Source organism: Dromiciops gliroides, chromosome 5, assembly GCF_019393635.1.
Source record: "Dromiciops gliroides isolate mDroGli1 chromosome 5, mDroGli1.pri, whole genome shotgun sequence".
Classification (NCBI taxonomy): domain Eukaryota; kingdom Metazoa; phylum Chordata; class Mammalia; order Microbiotheria; family Microbiotheriidae; genus Dromiciops; species Dromiciops gliroides.
This window is the reverse complement of record NC_057865.1, coordinates 290,674,196-290,689,628: the sequence shown is the minus strand read 5'-3', so window position 1 is coordinate 290,689,628 and position 15,433 is coordinate 290,674,196.

The window sequence follows — 15,433 nt, the reverse complement described above, 5'->3', positions numbered from 1 at the left end:
GGGTTAACAGATGGGGCAGCTAGGTGGCTCAATGGATAGAGCACTGGCCCTAGATTCAGGAAGACCTGAGTTCAAATCTGACCTCACACACTTGACACTAGCTGTGTGACCCTGGACAAGTCACTTAACCCTAATTGCCTCACCAAAAAAAAAAAATTAAAAAAAAAAATAAAAGGTTAACAGATAACCTAAGATCAATAGTACCTAAAAGGGTTAACAGAGAAACTTAGGTTTGTGTTCTTACAGTAACCAAGACAGTTCGAGTCCCTATCAACCAATGCCATCAACAGAGACAGTAACTAGGGACCATTCACCATTAATAGCCATTAATATTCCTAGATGACAGGACACCTAGAAACCAGATCTTAAGTAAAGTGATATCAAAAACACAGAGACTCTCTGTGTCAGACAAGTTTAAGCACATCTTCAGGAACATGTACAGAAAAGACCAAATGTGTCCTTAGGTTTACCTTATGACGTGTAAACCCCCAAAACACACCCCTAGGGAAAAAGGTACCACACCTTAGGGTTGTCTTAGGACCCCAGGAAGTCCAAATTAGGATAAGACCTCCCATGTACCTCCTTAAGGAGGAGATTAAGATAAAGAGGAGATAACCTGCTTTTCTCACTATAAATATAACCATCTTTCTTCTCCCTATTTGAGACACCTTTGGATGCTCGCTCCCTGTGGTCATCACAGTGATTTAATAAAACTTTTGAAACTGAGTCACATAATTCTTTTGGGACATCTCACGCTCAATTTGATCAATTAAATCCATCCCCACTACAAGACATGACTCAACAACAACAAACTCATGGGAAAGTTAAGGATGATAAACCAATCATATAATTGGCATGTGGCATGGCTAGTGCTGGCTCATCCCAGTTCCACAGACTTGGAGTGTTCAGTTTTTAGTGCGAGCATTTCCACCTCAGAAATCAGCAAATGATATAAATCAGGGATTGATCTGTTGTTTTGTTGATTTCTAGATTTAAGTGACCCATAAAAAAATTTTTTTTAAATAATTAAATGAGGCAATGGGGGTTAAGTGACTTGCCCAGGATCACACAGCTAGTCGTCAAGTGTCTGAGGCCAGATTTGAACTCAGGAAAATATTAATAACATTGATTAAACATAAACATGTCTCTAGCACTTGAGTTGGGGGGAGCTTTTTCCCAGCACATCCCTATATGTATGTATGTATATGTGTATCGATGTACCTATGTATGTCTGTACAGTTTGAAAAATAGATCATGTCAAAGAACAGAGGCAGCATTATTCATATACACTCCCCACCCTTCTTCTCCCTCTTTCTCTTTTCCTTGTTGTTGCTTCTATTTTTGTTTGTTTGGTTTTTTGTTTGTTTTGTGGGGCAATGAGGGTTAAGTGACTTGCCCAGGGTCACACAGCTAGTAAGTGTCAAGTGTCTGAAGCAGGATTTGAACTCAGGTCCTCCTGAATCCGGGCCGGTGCTTTATCCACTGTGCCACCTAGCTTCTCCCCTTATCCACTGCACCACCTAGTTGCCCACTTGTTGCTTCTTTTGAGAAGAGTGAATTTATGTTGGGTTATTTCCTTTCTTCTTTCTGGTTTGGAGAGGCACTCAGACAATGGTCCCCAATCACCCTTTCTGAGAACTCTGGGAGGGGGCTCACGATAATCTCTTGCTTTTTGGAATAACTAAGAGCTGCAACACACCCTAGCAAAAACACACAAAAGCACAAAACACATAAAACCAAAACCAGTACAGTGGGACCCTGGAAAGCTTTCTTATTGCCCAGTCCTATCTTCCTGGGGTGATTTTCCATTCAAGTTTCCAGCCTCCCCTATATCCCAATAGTCCATCTTGGTTTGTATTTTCTTCCTCTACTCTGAAATCTTTAAGCTGATTAGCCAACTGTTCATCTCAATCCCTTCTGTGTTTGTGGCCTGGCACAAGCTTGTCGACTGAATGATTTTAGATTGAGATTGATTTTACTATTATAAGTTAGCCAAGCTTAGCTTGAATAATAACTAAATAGTTATCTGATTGAGCTAATGCTCACTTTAAGGAATGATTGGCCCAAATTTGTCTGGGAGCTAAAATTTCGCCAATGTCTATGTATAAATAAATGTGTGTATATTAGAAATATTATTGTGTGTGCATGTATGTATATACACTGTCTCCTTTGGCTTTTTTTTTGGCAGGGCAATGAGGGTTAAGTGACTTGCCCAGGGTCACACAGCTAGTAAGTGTCAAGTGTCTACGGGGCAGCTAGGTGGCGCAGTGGATAGAGCACCGGCCCTGGAGTCAGGAGTACCTGAGTTCAAATCCGGCCTCAGACACTTGACATTTACTAGCTGTGTGACCCTGGGCAAGTCACTTAACCCCAATTGCCTCACTAAAAAAAAAAAAAAGTGTCAAGTGTCTGAGGCCGGATTTGAACTCAGGTCTTCCTGAACCCAGGGCCAGTGCGCTATCCACTGTGCCACCTAGTCGCCCCCTCCTTTGTTTTTTATAAATCGTTTTTGGATCACTCCCAAGCATTGAACCAATTCCCTTGTAACAAAGAAAAAAACAAATAAACTGATTCAACTGATCTCTCTCATCTAAGCATGGAAGTAAATGATATTTATTCTGTCTGTGCAGTCACGACTCTCTCCCAAGGTGGGCAGGGAAGGTTGTTCTATCCTCCAAACAAAACCACTAATAGGGGCAAGTAGAACTGTAAGCAGGATCCAGAATTGGGTGAACTAGACCAGAATCCAGAGCCAACTATCAAAGAAATTGCGGCAACTGTCCGTTATGGGCACAGAGAGGAATGGGAACAACAACATTAAAGGGCTGACTTTTAAAGTGCTTTGAGGAAGCAGCTAGGTGGTGCAGTGGATAAAGCACGAGCCCTGGATTTAGGAGGACCCGAGTTCAAATCTGGTCTCAGACACTTGACACTTACTAGCTGTGTGACCCTGGGCAAGTCACTTAACTCTCCTTGCCCTGCAAAAAAAACAACAAACAAACAAGTAAAGTGCTTTAATGCATGTTCAATCTCATTTGCCTCTCACTAACAACCACCTGACGGAGCTACAGCTGTCTTGCCCCATTTTATGCATGAGGAAACTGAGACTGAGAGAGGCTTAAGTGACTTTGCTTTTTGTCCCACTGTTAATAACCATCTTTCCTTTGTACTCCCAGCTCCCTGTTTGATCACATTGTGTCATCTTAAAGGAGGAGGAGGATACAGTCTATCCCATCATCCTTGCACCAGATGAGGAGCACGGGAACTACAGCAAGGTGGGCGGGGGTGGGGCTGTTGGAACACTCCACCCTACACTAGTGGTGCTGGGGAGGGGACAGGAAACGCCTCAGATTTCTGCCTTCAGTGGGGTCGCCAGCAGCCCCCAGGCCTCTCAAGCAAAGAGGTTTGTGCTCTCAGATTAGCTAGAGGCGGCATGGGGGTGGGGAGCATTTGCATGGCCTCAGATTGAGTGGTGGCATTAAAGGGGATTTACTGCTCCTGTTCTCTTCTCCATCTGGGCTACATAGTATGGGAGGCAGGGGCAGACATCAGTTAGGTGGGCATTAGCAGTAGAACTTCCCAGATGGGTCATGAGGATTCATTAGATGGCATCATTCTGGGCAGGATGCCAGCTCTAGTAGGGGTGAAGAAGGGGGAGGATATATTCATCAGAACTGGTGGAGGGGCAGCTAGGTGGCACAGTGAATAGAGCACCCGCCCTCAATTCAGGAGGACCTGAGTTAAAATCTGACCTCAGACACTTGGCACTTACTAGTTGTGTGACCCAGGGCAAGTAACTTAACCCCAATTGCCTCACCAAAATCAAAAAAACAAAACAAAACAAAAAACTAATGGAGGTGGAGGTAGAAGGAGGAGGGTATATTCATCATTGAAGATGGCTCATCCACTTTTTCTTTTTACAGGGGACTGTGTGGAGAGAGGTCTGAGCCTGAAGTCAGACCTGAGTTCAAATCTACTTACTAGCTGTGTGCCTTGGGCAAGTCATTTAATCTCTGTTTGCCTCAGTTTCCTCATCTGTAAAAATGAGGATAATAATAGCACCAATCTCCCAGGGTTATTGTGAGGATCTGTTGAGATAATCATAAAGCACCTGGCACATAGTAAGCACTACATAAATACTAACTATTGTTATTTTATAACAACATCCCATTTCTCTTCTCAACCACATCATGCATGGTCTATAATAGCTGTTTTTCCAGTTCTCAAAGATCCTGGTAACTGGTTAGATGGAGGTATGGCCACAGTAGAGTGCAAATGCTCCCAGGACTCAGTAATTTGTTCCCTGGGATCTTCCCAGCAGCTGAGGATGTAAAAGTAATGGTGGTCCAGTGGACTTGTCTTCTTGGGTTCGAATCTGGCCTCAGACACTTACTAGCTATGTGATCCTGAGCAAATCGTTTAGCCCTTTTTAATCAGTTTTCTCATCTGTGAAATGAGCTGGAGAAGGAAAACCGCTCCAGTATCTTTGCCAAGAAAATTCCAAATGGGGCGGCAGAGAGTCATACGTCACTGAACAATACCAACGGTGTAATACAGTCATCTAATTGGAAATCAAGTATCTCTTGGCAAGGATAAGAGAGCCTGGTGGCAGAGGCCAGTGGTTGTAGACAACACATTCTATGGTTAGGCAGCTAAATGGCACAGTGGATAACAACGGATCTGAGTTCAAATTTTGCCTTGGATACTAAAGACACTTCTGTTGCCTGACTTACTTCCCTTATCTGTAAGATGGGAACTAAATAGCACCTACCTTTCTAGAGGTGTTGTGAGGATAAGATAATATTTGTAAAGCATTCAGCAAACCTAATACACTATAGAAATACTAGCTATTATTATAACACGAATCAATTTGGATCTAGGGATTAAGGAAAGGAGGGCTTGGAAGTGTGCTGGTCATAGGTCAAGGGCTAGTTCATCTGATAAAGTCCACGGAGGTGGGCAAAGAACACCATGCTGAGATCTGAGGGGAAAGAGAAGGCCTGGCTATCCTGGTAGGGTATATCAGGGAAGGCTGCCTAGAAGAGGTGTCATCTGAGCTGGACTTTAATAGGTGGGTAGGAGGGATTCAACAGGTTACCTTGATCCCCTTGATAGGAAGGCACAGGGTCCCTTATGGTTTTCATTTTCACACTCAGCTGCTTTATTTTTGGATCTAATCAAAGAGTTTGAGGCAAACAAAGATGGAAAGCAGCACAAAGAGAAAGTAAGCAATCTTGGCTTTTCGAGTTAGAAAGCACCGGAGCAATGGTGACAAGCCAGTCTTCCTTCCTGGGAACCTGACAGAGCTCAGGGGCCCCTCTGTGGCCTCATGACAGCAGTACCTGGTTCCTTTGACTACATCAAGATGTACCACCAAGGAGCAGAGGCTTGCTGAGTTGGGGCGGTTGTTCCAACTCAAGGCAGCTGGATCTGGCCCTGGGAAGCGCTGGCTTAGGGGGATGCTGTTGCTGCCACTGTGGCCACTGCCACCTTGGAGGGTAGTCATGATGGAAGGGGAGCCCAACCCTAGGCCAGTGCGTCTCAGGAGCCAGAGGCCCCATACCCTGGATGACCTCACCCACTGGCAGACTGTCTTCTGGAACCTGATCAGGCAGGCCAGGAAGAGGTTCGAGAGCATGTGCTGGAGAATGATGCCAAGGGCAAGCTTAGCAAAGCCTTGCTCCTGGATGTGGATGTAGACCAGCCTCAGCCTGGAGTAAAACCACTGGGTGTAAGAGAGCAGGGCCGTGTCCCCTGCACACTGACTCGGTAGCTGCAGCACGAAGTCAAAGGCATTCCGGACCCAGTGGAGCAGGGCACAAAGGGAGCCCAGAGAACAGGAGCTTGCCTCTAGGAAGGGTTGCCACAGGGTGTGGTGAATGGGCCCAAGAACCTCCATGTAGAGCCTCCTGGCCAGGGGGAAGATCATTCCTCAGCAGCTAGCACCCTTCAACTGCTGCTCCATAGGATGTAACTGCGAATGGTGGAGATGGAGAGCAAGTGGGAAGCCACGTGCACCAAGGCTGCAGAGAAGGCCAACAGCAATGGCATGTAGATTTTTTTCACCCAGCGGGTCTGGGGCAAATAAGCAGCAGGCTCACACCACTGAGAAGTAAGGAACTTGTGAGCCTCCAGGACTCAGGCTACTCAGAGCATCTGACCCCCTTGGCTGGTACGAGGGGAGCTGAACACCGAGCTGTGATCTCCACCAGGCACAAGGCCCTGGCTCTGGTCACAAGCTCTCACCCCTCAATTTATCTGGACACCTACCCAAAGAGAGGGCTGTCTCTTGACAGCACAAAAGCCCAGGAAGTGATGTCATCCCATGGGAGGAGTTATTGTTGACTTGCAACAGGAGGACTGGCTACTTATGGAAAATGACAAGTCTGCTTCCTGGGGACCATACCCACCCCTTTGCCACTTTAAGCATCATGAGTGACCAATGCAACTGGCCTTCTTAGGACTGTAGTTCCTCATTTGTAAAATGAGGCAGATGGATTCAAATGATCTCTAAAAGTCTATTTCAGCTCTAAAATCCTATAATCATCTTTGATCAAGTTCAGGGAGATGGAGGGGATGGTTTCCCAGGTCTCTGATCCTCTCAAATCTTATGCCTAGTGAGCCTGGAACACATCCACACCCACACACCACCCACCCACACCCCCCACCACAAATTTGGCAGAGAAGACCTATTGTTACAGCCTCTCCTCCCCAATATCATAGTCAGGGGATGGTTTAAATCTACTGTCTTGAGGCAGCTAGGTGGTATAGTGGATAAAGTGCCAGCTCTAGATTCAGGGGGACCCGAGTTCAAATCCGACCTCAGACACTTGACACTTATTAGCTGTGTGACCCTGGACAAGTCACTTAACCCTCATTGCCCTGCAAAAATGAAATAAAGAACTTTAAATCTACTGTCTCACTACAACCCACTTGGTTCATAAGTGGGTTCATCAATAGCATTTTCCATCTTTTCTCCCAAAATGCCATTTCTCTTTTTAGGCAGCTCTTCTACCTCTAGCACCCTGGACAGCACCCTTCCAGTCTCAAATAGTATGAGAGACAGTCTAGGCTAGGTGAGCCTCACCCAATAGTCAGACCCTTTCTCATGGGGAGCCCTGCACATAGTGGTCTAGTGCATCTCATTGGTCTCCTGTGGCTCCATCATGAATCTGCTCCTGCCAAGCAGTCCAAATTGACACCTTGGAAAGAGTCCTGGGCAGGTAGTGGTCAACTTCTAACAATACTGTCAATTTCAGGGGCAGCTAGATAGCACAGTGGATAAAGTACTGGCCCTGGATTCAGGAGGACCTGAGTTCAAATCCGGCCTCAGACACTTGACACTTACTAGCTGTGTGACCCTGGGCAAGTCACTTAACCCCCATTGCCCTGCAAAAAAAACAAAAACAAAAAAAAATACTGTCAATTTCTGGTTAGGGAACTTCAATTTCAACCCTTATTCTAGTCTCTGGAGTGCACATGTACCTTAATTACACAGGGGATGTGATAATGACTCACACCTGTCATGGCTCAGAACCCATTCCACTGAGATTCTGATCTCTTTTTCAATAGTATATGACCTGAAAGGAATATTTATTCATGGGTAGCTTAGCACAATAGTATTCCATTATATCCATATACCACAATTTGTTTAGCCATTCCCCAATTGATGGGGAATGAATTTTAGGATTAGCATTTTAGGGAAGTAGATATAAATTGAACAGTGTCTTAAGACATCTGAAGAGGAGGATAGGCAGTCTGAAAGTTAAAATCCTACTAAAAAACAAAAATGACATTGTTGAGTGCAGTGTCCCATTGCTATTAGCAAGGTCTGAGAACTTCCTCCACCTGGCTTTCCATGGATACCTCAATACCTTTTGAGGGAAATAAGTCTCCAACATACTATGTTCAAAATCTTCTTGGGAAAGGAGGAAGAAAACATTTCATGACAATTCTGCTCCTACACAGAAGTCCAGTCAAAAATTCACTAGGTGACAGGGAAGCTAGATGGCGCAGCGGATAAAGCACTGGCCCTGGATTCAGGAGGATCCTGAGTTCAAATCCGACCTCAGACACTTGACACTAGCTGTGAAACCCTGAGCAAGTCATTTAACCCTCCTCGCCCCACAAAAAAAAAAAAAATCACTAGGTAATGCTACTACAGCAGACTGATTGCCTCAGGTCAGGGGCCATTTTTCAAGCATCTGCTCCAGAAAATTTTTGCAGCATCTCAACCAAATTGGTGTTGCCTCTAGACCAAGGGGTGGTTCTACACTCTTTCCTTCCCCACCCATAATCTTCCCATTTCCATCCCTGGTTTCTTTCTGTAAATATTTTGCAACTCTTTCAAATGTAGAACATATGAAAGATTGTTAGAAATACTTCAGACAAAAACTCCAGCTTCTGAGGTAGGAACTCGGTATTTGACAAAAACTTCTGGGAAAACTGGAAGATAGTATGGCAGAAACTAGGCATAGACCAATATCTTACACCATATACTAAAATAAGGCCAAAATGAGTACATGATTTAGACATAAAGGGTGATACCATAGGTAAATTAGGAGAGCAAGGAATAGTTTACTTTTCAGATCTATGGAGAGGAGAACAATTTATGACCAAACAAGAGATAGAGAATATTATGAAATGCAAAATAGATTATTTTGATTACATTAAATTAAAAAGGGGTTGTACAAACAGAGGCAATGCAGCTAAAATTAGAAGGGAAGCAGAAAGCTGGGAAACAATTTTTACAGCCAGTGTTTCTGATAAAGGCCTCATTTCTAAAATATATAGGGAACTAAATTAAATTTATAAGAAAGCAAGTTATTCCCCAATTGAGAATGGTCAAAAGATATGAACAGGAAGTTTTTGGATGAAGAACTCAAAGCTATCTATTGCCATATGAAAAAGTACTCTAAATCACTATTGATTAGAAAAATGCAAATTAAAACAATTCTGAGGTACCACTATCAGATTGGCTAATAAGACAAAAAAGTAAAATAATAAATATTGGAGAAGCCGTGGAAAAATTGAAACACTACTGCATTGTTGGTAGAGTTGTGAACTGATCCAACCATTCTGGAGAACAATTTGGAACTATGCCCAAAGGGCTATGGGACTGTTCATACCTTTGACTCAGTAGTACCACTACTGGGTCTGTATCCCAAAGAGATCATAGAAGAGGGAAAAGGACCCAAATGTACAAAATTATTTGTAGCAGCTCCCTTTGTGGTGGCAAAGAATTGGAAATCGAGGGAATGTCCATCAATTGGGGAATGGCTAAACAAGTTGTGGTATAAGAATGTAATGGAATAATATTGTGCTGTAGAAATGAGCAGGGGCAGCTAGGTGGTGCAGTGGATAGGGCACCGGCCCTGGAGTCAGGAGTACCTGAGTTCAAATGCAGCCTCAGACACTTAACACTTACTAGCTGTGTGACCCTGGGCAAGTCACTTAACCCCAATTGCCTCACTAAAAAAAGAAAAGAAAAGAAAAGAAATGATGAGCAGGCAGATTTCAGAAAAACCTGGAAAGACTGATAATGAGTGAAGTGAGCAGAACCAGGAGAACATTGTACACAGTAACAGTAACATTATGTGATGATCAACTGTGATAGATATGGCTGTTCTCAACAACACAATGATCCCAGACAATTCCAAAGAACTCATGATGGAAAATGTACTCCACATCCAGAAAAAAAAGAACTCTGGACTCTGAAGGCAGATAGAACCATACTATTTCTAATTTTGTTTTTATTTTTTTGTTTTTTGAGGTTTTTCCCCTTTTGTTTTGATTCTTCTTTCACAAGATGACTAATGCAGAAACAGGTTTAATGTGATTGTACATATATAACCTATATCAGATTGCTTTCTGTCTTGGGGAGCAGGGAGGGAAGAAAGGGAGAAAAATTTGGAACTTAAAATCTTATGAAAACAAATGTTGAAAACTATCTTTACATGTAACTGGAAAATAATAAAATACTTTTATGAAAAAAATGCTTAAGACAATGCATCTGTACAGTTTTCTGCAATTCTCTAGTGCCCAGAGATGACAGAAAAAGTGGAAAGGAAAAGAAAAACCTGTACAAGAAAAGATTACCAATGGGTGTTTGGAAAAACTGATATCCAGGGTCATTTCCAGCTTCAATTTATGATACTGTGACTTTTCAAGGTCATATATCTAGGCAGCATCACAACCAGATTCAGAATCCAGGTTTCCTTAATCTCAGTCAGGGGCTCTTACCATTGCTCCTCCCCTCACCACCACCCCAGTGACTCTCACACATTGTGCCCTCTGGGAGGCTGTAGCAACAAGAGGAATGGGACACAAATGGAGCATCCTGAGAGATGCGCAACAGAGGTGAAGTCTAAGGGACATCATCACTCCTGGCAAGAAATCACAGAGTGATTCCTGGAGAAGGTTAGAGTTGGGCTTTAAAGAATGAATAGGCTTTCACAAGATTTCTGTGCCTGCCCACATCAGGTCCAAATAAAGAGACAGAGAGATCCTCTGAGTCATTTCACACACGGTCACTTTATTTTCTGACCTGATCATGGAGAGCCAGCAGGTCATAGAGAAAGAGTAGCAGCAAGAGGAGGGAGGCTCTCTTGATGTGACTGGCCAGGGCCTCCTTCCAGGGGGAGGGGATCGTGGTCCTCTTGCTCTGACACCTGAGGATGGGAAGCAGCCCTGGGGACTCAAGGCTGCAGGTCCTGGTTTGCTCTCCCAGGTTCCTTTGCACCACGATGGAGCTGAGGCTGACTGAGCCTGGGGAGTGCCAGCTGAGGGAGGAGGGGTCTGGCCCTGGGAAGCGCTGGCTCAGGGGGATGCTGCTGCTGGGGAGGCTGGAAGGGCAGGCTTCCAGGGAGTCGTAGGCAGACAGGGGAGCCCACCACGTCCTGGAATCATGCAGGAGCCAGAAGCCATGAGCACACAAGGCCTGGATCCCCTGGATGACCAACTCCCTGCACACGTGCAGGCAGCCCCAGAGGCAGGTGAAGAAGAGATGCTGCAGGATGATTTGCCGGATGACATCAGTGCCCTTGGTCTTCTGGTGGAAGCTGACCAGACCATAATAAGCCCACTGAGCCCAAGACAGCAGTGGTGGTCTCACCTCCTTCCTCAGATGTTTCAGCAGCCTCAGGGTGCTGTCCTGGGCCCAGTGGAACATGGCACACAGCATGCCTAGGGAGCGGGTATTGACAGTGAGGATGGGGCTCCACAGGGCCTGGAAGATGGGGGACAGCACCTCCTCACACAGCTTCCTGGACATGTTCATGGTCAGTATCTCAGCTGCCTGCTGGACACGCCACAGGATATATAGACAAACCACACAGATGGAGATGTAGTGGGAAGCCAGACCCATCATGGCTGCAGAGAGAGCCAGGAACAACATGGAGATTTCCTCCACAGGGACTGGGTTGTATAAGGTAAGTTACTTGAGTGATCAGGACCTTGACCAAGAAGGGAGGTGACCAGCAGTCCCTGGGGCCCAAGATCCCTGGGGCATCACTCCCTTGGCTGGTGAAGAAGGGAACTGAGCACCCAAGCTGTGGTCTCCAGTAGCCACGAGGCTGGGCTCTGGCCACCAGATCATACCCTCTGATTATCTGGACACCCAATCAGAGGAGGGGCGTTTTAACAGTCAATGACAACATAGAGGCCTGGGGAGTGATGTCATCATGGAACATTGACTGGGAAGATTAATTTCAAAATGGTAGCATGTCTGTTTCCCTATGAATCCAGTGTTAGACCATTTTCCTTATGAACTAGATCTCCTCTATGGTTCCTTCCAGCTCCAGGTAGGGTCTAAGCATCTGATTAGGCAGAGATGTGGGATCAGGTGGCATTTTAGGCCTCTTTCAACTACCGTAGTCTATGGCTCAGGATTTTAACTCTCCAATAAACTCTCATGTCAAGCATATAAATATGGGTATCCCTTATTAAGTGTGGGTTCTTATCCAACCCTTTGCTTCCCTGATGCATCAAGTCAGCAGAGCTGACTACTTCAGAGGGACTGGGAGTGATTCTTCCATAATGTTATTTGATTAGGCCCCATTTCTATGCATGCTCCCCAATAGAGTTAATATTCCCTTTCTATCATCAATGCTACAATCATTTAACCGATTTGCATCAATCCGCTTTTATAAAGGCATGTTGATTGAGAAGCTATAGAAGGGGGGCGCAACTAGGTGGCATAGTGGAAAGAGCACTGACCCTGGATTCAGGAGGACCTGAGTTCAAATCTGGCCTCAGACACTTAACAGTTACAAGCTGTGTGACCCTGGGCAAGTCACTTAACCCTCATTACCCCACAAAAGAGAGAGAGAGAGAGAGAGAGAGAGAGAGAGAGAGAGAGAGAGAGAGAGAGAGAGAAGCTATAGATGGGACAGAAGTCCAAACCCTCTCCTCAGCTCCCAGAACCACACTCTTCTCTAGTGCTCATCCCTTGGTCTCTGGAATGAGTGGACTAAAACTTAGAGTGGTTTCTACAAAGTAACTAAGTCTGCCAAGTTCACTTCTGAATGTGACAAAGCTGTGAACTCCTCCTTTTAAGATCAGGAATTTTGGATGTGACTAATTCACAGCCTCTAACCCTCATGGTTGAACCTGGTTGCTCATTGGTCCTGTGGGCTGAGCCAGTGGATACTTGGCTCACTCAGCTGACCAAAGACTCAATTTTCCAAAGTTCCTGGTCCTCTGCTTGCTTTGCTGACCTCTGGACGCGCACAGGCTCACAACATGCTCTCTTGTCCCCTTTTACCTAAGACACAAAAAATAGGCATAACAGGGAGGGAGCTAATAGTAGGGCCATGTGCGTGTTCTGGCTTCCTGTGCATTCAGGTGTTTCTGGCGGCAGGCGCTGGGGCTGCCTCTTTGCCCCATGCCAGAGCACTATCCAATTCATGCTGCTAGGCCAGCTGGGAGAGAGAGCCCCAGGTCCCTCCCCTGAGAGACCCACAGCGGCTCTCCTTCTCCCTGGACACCAGGGAAGGAGATGGGTCATAGCTGCCCCCAAGGCAGTCCTTTGGTTTGGTTTGTTCATTTTGTGAGATAGGGTCGCACTATCTTAACCCCACTGGAAGTTCAGGAGCTACCATTGACAAGCCAACCCCACCACTGATCGGCTTGGGAGATTTGACCTGCTCTTTTCCAACCTAGGTCAGTTCACCTCGTTGGGCCCTTTGCTCCATGGGGCTCATTATATTACAGTTTATGATGGACATCTAGTTGACAAAGCTCACTGTAGGTCAGAACTCTGGTGCTCAAGAGACCAACATTCTCAGCCTTCAAGGCATATTTGCCACCACAGCCAGCCAAGGAAGTCTTTTGTATGCTCCCAATTCCAATTCAACCCCCAATCAAAAAAGCATCCAGTAAGCCAAGTCAAAATTGTCTTAATACTGCTGTATATGCTTTGAAGGGGGAAACCAGGCTTCATCATTTTTCAGGCTCACCAAGTGTTCATGTTCCCAACCCCTCCTGCCCCCCCATTACACAAATATTTTGGGGGAGGCAGGGCAATGAGGGTTAAGTGACTTGCCCAGGGTCACACAGCTAGTAAGTGTCAAGTGTCTGAGGCCAGATTTGAACTCAGGACCTCCTGAATCCAGGGTCGGTGATTTATCCACTGCACCACCTAGCTGCCCCCCAATTATGCAAATATTACTGACTGTCTATACCATACCAGCACTTCACTCCATGCTGGGCATTAGACAAAGTTTGGATAAGATAGTCTCACTGCCTATTGGAACCTGGGTTCAGTCTAATGGTGTGGGAAGCTGGGGCAGGAGAAGAGTAAGACATTAACAAACATTCTACATCTATAATAAGGTAGTGCCCTGAATTTTAAGTTAGAAAATAAATTACATGAGATCAAGAAATGAAAGACCTCAGAGAATCCTCACATCTTCCCTTGTAGCTGATCCAGGAAGAAGCCCATTGAACATGGCTTTGACGACTCATTAGATATGTAACCCTGAGCACACCCCAGAGGCAGAGGTTAAGAGCTCAAAATGCCCTGAGAATGTCTCTTGTCCTTTGGGTTTCACTACTGGGGAAAAACTCCTGAGAGTCACACAGTTAGTAAGTGTCTCCACTCCTGGGAAAAACAAAGACAGACATAAAGATACTGTGGGGCATTCTAGGAAGATGGTGGAGCAGCTCAGAAATGTCCAGGTTCTTCAGATTTCCTCCACAAACTGACCGAAAATCACCATGAAATGAACGTAGAGCAGCAAAAATAAAGGGATAAATGAGCTGTCCCCCTAAGGTAGCTTGAGAGGACCTCAGAAAAGATAGAGCCTCCAGGGGCTGAGGTGTGGCCTGAGTAAAGGGTAGACACTTCCAGGCCTAAATCAACAAACAGCAAGCCCTGGGGCGGCTCTGTCAAGGAGCTAAGCCTCAAGAAATAACTTTCACCTCAGGAACTTTCACCTCACCAAGAATAGCAGACCACTAAGTGGGGGAAGGTTGATAGCTACTTTTGTGTAATAGAAGATCTGGGTTCATATTCAGAGGAAGATAGGTTAAAAAAAATAAAAGCCACTGCTATGCCAAAGAATAACATCAAATGATCACAAGCCCAAAAAGAGTTCTTGGAAGAACTTAAAAAGGAATTCAAAAATTGAGTAAGAGAGATTAAGGAAAAATTAGGGAAAAAATAAAAGCAATCCAAGAAAATTATAAAAAGAAAATTGTTGTTTGTCCTTCATTCTTGAAGAGGATCATGACATTGGGGTGATGTTGTGACTTGCACTGAAATGAATTTAAGCGAGGGAGGGCTATGCAAGGTCACCAACCTCACTCCTCCAGAGCCATCTGCATCCACTGGCAAGATATACATCAGGATGACCGGAGATGGCCCTGGATGTTTAAGGCTATTGGAGTTAAGTGACTTTCCCAGGGTCACACACCTAGTAAGTGATTAGGTGAGATTTGAACCCAGTTTCTCCCAGCTTCAAAACCAGTGCCTTATCCACTGTGTCACCTAGCTGTTCCATGAAAAGAAAACTAACCAATTCAAAAAAAAAGGACCAAAATCTTAAGGAAGAAAATAACTCCTTGAAAACTAGAGTTAGGTAAGAGGAATCAAATGATGTTATAAGACACCAAGAAATAATAAAACTAGAAAAAATAAGGCATCTGAAACATCTCATTAAAAAAACAACTGAGAGGGCAAGCTAGATGGTGCAGTGGATAAAGCACCAGCCCTGGATTCAGGAGGACCTGAGTTCAAATCCAGCCTCAGACACTTGACACTTACTAGCTGTGTGACCCTGGGCAAGTCACTTAACCCTCATTGCCCCTCAAAAAAAAGAAAGAAAGAAAAGAAAAAAAACTGATCTGGAGAATAGACCGGGGAGAGACAATAAAAGAATTGTTGGACTATCTGAAAGTTATGATAAAAAAGAATCTGGATACAATATTACAA